This window comes from Macrobrachium rosenbergii, chromosome 12 (genome assembly GCF_040412425.1).
Source record: "Macrobrachium rosenbergii isolate ZJJX-2024 chromosome 12, ASM4041242v1, whole genome shotgun sequence".
In the NCBI taxonomy this organism is placed as follows: Eukaryota; Metazoa; Arthropoda; class Malacostraca; order Decapoda; family Palaemonidae; genus Macrobrachium; species Macrobrachium rosenbergii.
This window is the reverse complement of record NC_089752.1, coordinates 37,265,226-37,270,977: the sequence shown is the minus strand read 5'-3', so window position 1 is coordinate 37,270,977 and position 5,752 is coordinate 37,265,226.

The window sequence follows — 5,752 nt, the reverse complement described above, 5'->3', positions numbered from 1 at the left end:
TTTGTCGACTCCTCTCACTGAATCTATTCTTAAACAAAGGCCCACTGGAATTAAATACTGAAATACAAAACTAGAGTTTATTTGCAAAATTAAGGAAAGTGATTCAGCAAAAGCTACGATCATGAAATGGAGTGAATTCCACCCCCTATAAATGGAAATCATTACTAGAGGAAATTCTGATTCACAAATATTCAGATTACTAATTCTGAACCAGCTAATACTAGTGACTAACACCCTGGTCATCAAACAAAATAATAAGGTCATAATTATTCTAGACTACAATAAATGTCACATAGTATGTAAGAATAAACACCACTTTCAAAATATTCGTCATCTCAGGACGAACCCAGAATCCCTGTTGAAAGAAACATATCAATATAATAAAATCTGAAATGGTGCTACAAGTCATTCACATTCAAAATAGAAAAATGCACAATGGAAACAGAATGTGAAAATGCATCATGGAGACATAGCAGAATTTCACTGCAGCACAACTAGTCTTTCCAGTAAAATAAAATGTCTGGAAAAGATATAAGTGTTCATGAATTGTGTACTTACTTTCCTATGGCCCGGATAAGATATCGTCACGGCGGTGGCCTTTAAACGCTCACAAGGCAACACACACACATCAGCCACCAAAACCAAAGTCCTGCTGTGAGTCACTGTTCCTCTGATAATATGCCATTCAGGAGTGCAACACACATACATGCTCACTTTAATCATTTCTTCCGGAAATGTGACGACCCGGGGTCAGTCATGATCAAATAGCTCTCTGTATCCAAATGTGCAAACTCCCCGCGTCGACACTCTTGCACCTGCAGCGGAAGTGCCACTGCCAGGCCAGCACATAGTTCTCCATTGTTGTCCAAAGTCAATCAAGACTATATATATATATATATATATATATATATATATATATATATATATATATATATATATATATATATATATATATATATATATATATGTGTGTGTGTGTGTGTGTGTGTGTGTGTGTATATGTGTGTATAAATATATACGTATATATACATATACATGTCTTTGAAGTGTAGTGAAGAGCATATTCACATCACAGGAGAGAAGGTCTGGGATTACTGAATAATAAATTAGGGACAAGGTAATTTGTCAATGTTTCTACATGTGTATTTTGATTAAACGTTTTGTTCAGTGTTTCTCAGTACGGAGAATGACGAATATTTGTTCTCATTTCTTTTTATATTGAATAAATGAAATTTACTAGTCAAGTTTTCGGAATTTTCATGCAGTGAACATTCTTTGGTAAGCGATAAACTCATATTTATACAAGAATCCCTCGTTTAGCTTAATGCATTTACCTATATTTCTATTATCCCTCATTGCTGCTGTGAAAAGCCGAATGAAATTAACTTGGCGAGTAATGGCTGAAAATATGTCGTCCCAAATGTAATTTCAACTGGCAGCGACATTGAGAAAACGACGCTGTAAATTCAAGTGGAATTGAATAGCGATGCTGCAATGAATAAATTCTGTCTTGAAGAGTAAAGAAGTGAAAAATTATTAGCAATAAGGTTGGCTCTCTCTCTCTCTCTCTCTCTCTCTCTCTCTCTCTCTCTCTCTCTCTCTCTCTCTCTTATCGAACTGATATTAAACGATCACTGCGATTAATTAATGAAACACCACGAAGTTCTTTTTTTATTTACGTGAATTCTGTTTGGAGACAAGAAGTTTTGGGATGTCAAAGCGCAGTTTTATCTAGACAGTAAGCCCTACTTGCGAATTTTTTGTTGTAAGAAAGTTCTTTGTGTTCTTAAATCTACCATTAGTTTTTGCATTGGGCTGAAAACACAAACACTCCTTATATAGTACAGATTCTGTTAAATGAAGTTTTATATTGCGCCCCTGAGAGTAAAATGCAACCCTTCACCTTGGAAAGTTGATCATTTTGCAGCCCCTTTCCAAATCAATCTTCCCTGCCTTTCACACAGTTAGAAATTTTGGATCTCTCCTAGATAGTGACCCCTAAGGGTTTTCGGGGGTCGTTATCTAGGACTGATATTTCTTGGGGGTTATTATCTTTATGATATTTGCAGTCTTTTGTTTATGTTTTTACGGTAATCCCCAATGGCCTTGTACTAAACACGCCGCAAAGGTGGTTACATACCAGGTTAAAACCCATGGGGGTCACTGTCTAGGAAAGATCCGAAATTTTTTGCTGAATTACTACTGCTTCATAGAATTTCATTATTGCTCGAGTTTTATTTCGGTACATTGAACGGAAGATTACTAAGGATATTCTCATTAACCATTTGTATTGTGGTTGAGGTTGCAGATTGTATTTAAGTTGTTGGCTTTGTAGTGCAAGGTATTGTATTGAAACATTTTTACCTCTTATGGTTGTTTGAAGCTCTTGTACTTAAATTTTTCTTCTTGTATTACTGTGTATGCGTAAGAGCGTGTGTTTTCGTATAAAAAAAAAAAAAGTTAGTCCTTTGTCTGATTGTGTATTTGCGTTTGAATAGACGGAATTTTTTTTTTAAGTGTCTACATATTAAATATTCATAAACATGGCAATTCGTATTTTATGTTTATGTGTAGAGGTTGAAGCCAAGCGACTGTGGCTATAGTTTATTTTCTCTATTAGTCAAATTTCCCTATAGTTACGGAATTTAGTTTTTCGTTGCTGATTTCCTAACTTTTCCTGCCCTTCACACCAGTGAAACTTAGGCCTTTGAAACTTTCTGTCTCCATATCGTTGTCCGTTCAGTTTCACTTTTCAGATATTTTTTTAAGACCAACTCTGCATTCACATGTACATAATTTGACATCATTAATTTATCTAAATTAATCAGCATTAATTTACCTAAATTTCCTCAATTCATGTCCGTAACTCAAAGAAAAATAGGAGTTGCATATTCAAATGAGACGTAATCTTTCTACCTCTATTTACTTGATGAATAAACTCCATGAGAAATAAAGTGCCCTTATTTGATGTCATTTAGTTTTAGGTAAGTTCCTCATCAAAGTTCATCACGAAAGTCTTTTTCTCGTCCTGTCGGCGGGTCCAATGACAAGTGTAATCAAGTAGCTTACCTTAGTCGTATTGGAGGCTGTTTTTAGGAAGAACCCCGGGAAGTTTTTATCTAATAAATGTTATTTTTATAGTTTCCATTGAGTTCACTGTTTATCTTGTGGCCCAGACCTTTTCCTCGCACGTTCCTGTTTAGTGTCTTGGTCAGTGGATTTCATAAGGTATAACGTGTCTGTAAATAGGTTGTTGATTATAAATGTTCTTGTATTTTGGATGGTTGGGGACACTGTCAATTTTTCCAGACTTGATAATAAAGAGTGAATGCAACATTTTTGAAAACTGAGCGTAAGTAAATCAGAAAATAGAAGTCGGTCATTGTGAATAAGACCATGAGTATCCTGATACACTGGTAAGTGCAATAACAAACCAGTATTCCAAAAGAGTTTGGGAACAATTATTAAAATTAAATAATAGAGTAATTCACTGTACAGATATGTTATGTGATCGCTGGACGAATGGGCGTGCTTATAAACCCCCCTTTATGTAACAAAAAACGGGAAGTACAAACACAAATAAAGAGGACAGTAACCTATCATATCCACGAATTTGTACATCTCGGTGACGCCTCTTGAATGGCGAATGATGAATGAAGCCCTTCCTTGTCATTCTATGAGTGACACTGAAGCCGAAAGCATTTGAGCACGTTTTTTCAGCTTTGTCAGTATCAGGGGTTCCATTGTTCTGTCTGCTGGGCCATATCCCATCCTCTGCGCTGGGGATATGTATTGCAGGGCTCTTCCAGGTTCAGTCTTAGTGTATTAAGTAGTTGACATCATCTCTCTCTCTCTCTCTCTCTCTCTCTCTCTCTCTCTCTCTCCAACAAATTTCAAATTTGGAGAGATATCACCAGCATTAGCCTACATTAATTTTATAACAAGTGTTTCATATAGGTACAAATATCCGTTGTTATCCAAGCTTCTCGACTTTTTTGTCTTGGTTTAATTTTGCATCATTCCATTGCTCTATAACTTTTTTTATTATCTTTAACTGGATTATATCGTCACATTATTGCAAATGTCTCTTTCTAGAAATCGTAACTTTTCGTTTCAAAGAGAGGTCTTTCTAATCATGTTATATTGTATAATCATGAGCTCATAATGAACTGAAAGTTTGAAGTATTTAAAACGAGGAATTTTTAATTTCCATATTCTAAAATGTCTAAGTTTACCCCGATGAGTAAGAAATGACGTTGGGTACTCAGTGGCAATTTGGGGAATTTATAGAAACTGTAAAACAAAGGAGATAATGGAGACAAGGAAACGGTCTTGCCTTCGCCAAAGTGCTTGTCCTCTTTCAAGCGCATGCTTTTTACGACTTGAGCAACTGCTTTACTACGCCTTTTTTTTTTTTTTTTTTTTTTTTTTTAGGATTCATTCGCTGTTTTGTAGTTTCATACTGTGCAGGTGATACACCTTTTCTTAATGGATTTGGAATGCCTCCCCAGTTTCACATAGAAGGATTATTTCATCACCGATTTAATCTTGAGGGTTATAGTTTTGCATGCTTATCCAAAAGATCCAAAAATTCATTTATTCGCATTAGATTAAATGAATTCAGCTTAACAATCATTTTGGTCTTTGTAAAACCCGTTGTTAAATGGCTTCTGTAAGTTTATCTCTTCCTTTGAAATAATGACATTGATTCTTGGAAACCTATCTTACGTTCGTCTCTTCAGAGTGGTAATAAATATTGAACGATTGATTGCATTACTTCAAGGTTCTTGTATGTTTTCCCGTGCTGCAGCGTTTGAAGCATCTGAATCACCGTCTTTGCAATTACTTTGTTCCATTGAAGAGGGAATTTACTATTGCTTTTTAGTGGTGCGTTTGTTTACTTGACCTACACTTGGGGTTCTTTCCTCTTTACTTACAGCATAATCGTCTTGATCTGTCGCTTTGTATGTAGATTCCAACAGCAATTTTGTTTTTATCTCATTTCATGTTAGGCTACCTTGTTTACACAACATGACCTTCGATGGGTTGAGACTGTTCATTAGCTGCGGGAAGATTGATGGGGTTATAAAGAGAGGGACAACTGCCATAAATGATTATTGTAGCCTACCACCTTTAAGGGAGAATTATAGATGCCACTTGAAATTAATAATCATGATCGTCTATCACCTATAAGGGAGACTGATCATTACCAATGATGGGAAACTCTTATTTCATCTGTGTGATGGTTGGTGCTCTTATCAATTTTTTTTTTTTTTTTATTGTTTAGCACTCTCAGGTATCAGTTTCCGTATCATCTTTCAATGATTATACATTTGGTTTTCCGATTTTTTTCTTTTGAGGGTGTTTTGTATATGCCGTAGTTCACTTGGATTGCCGTCAAGTACTCACTGGTTCGCTTGAAGGATTCATATATGTACTGTTCAGGCTGTTGGTCTTCTTTCTTTTTCCCTTTTCTTGTATACTAGGACTAATTATGTTTTCTTGTATTAGTGTAAAAGGGAAAACTTGCACATAATAATAACACTTTGTTAGTTTTTATATTTGGAACTTCAGCAGACTTTCTCCGAGAAGTATTGGCTTTCAGTTAGGCTTTTCTAATAGACGAGGCCAAATTTTTCACTTAAAACGTGCGATAAATCGCTATCGCGTGCAGTCTACTCTCTCTAGAAGCGATAATTATCAAATTTTCGCAGCATTGTCATATTCCCCCAAGCCTCACTTGATTTGGATT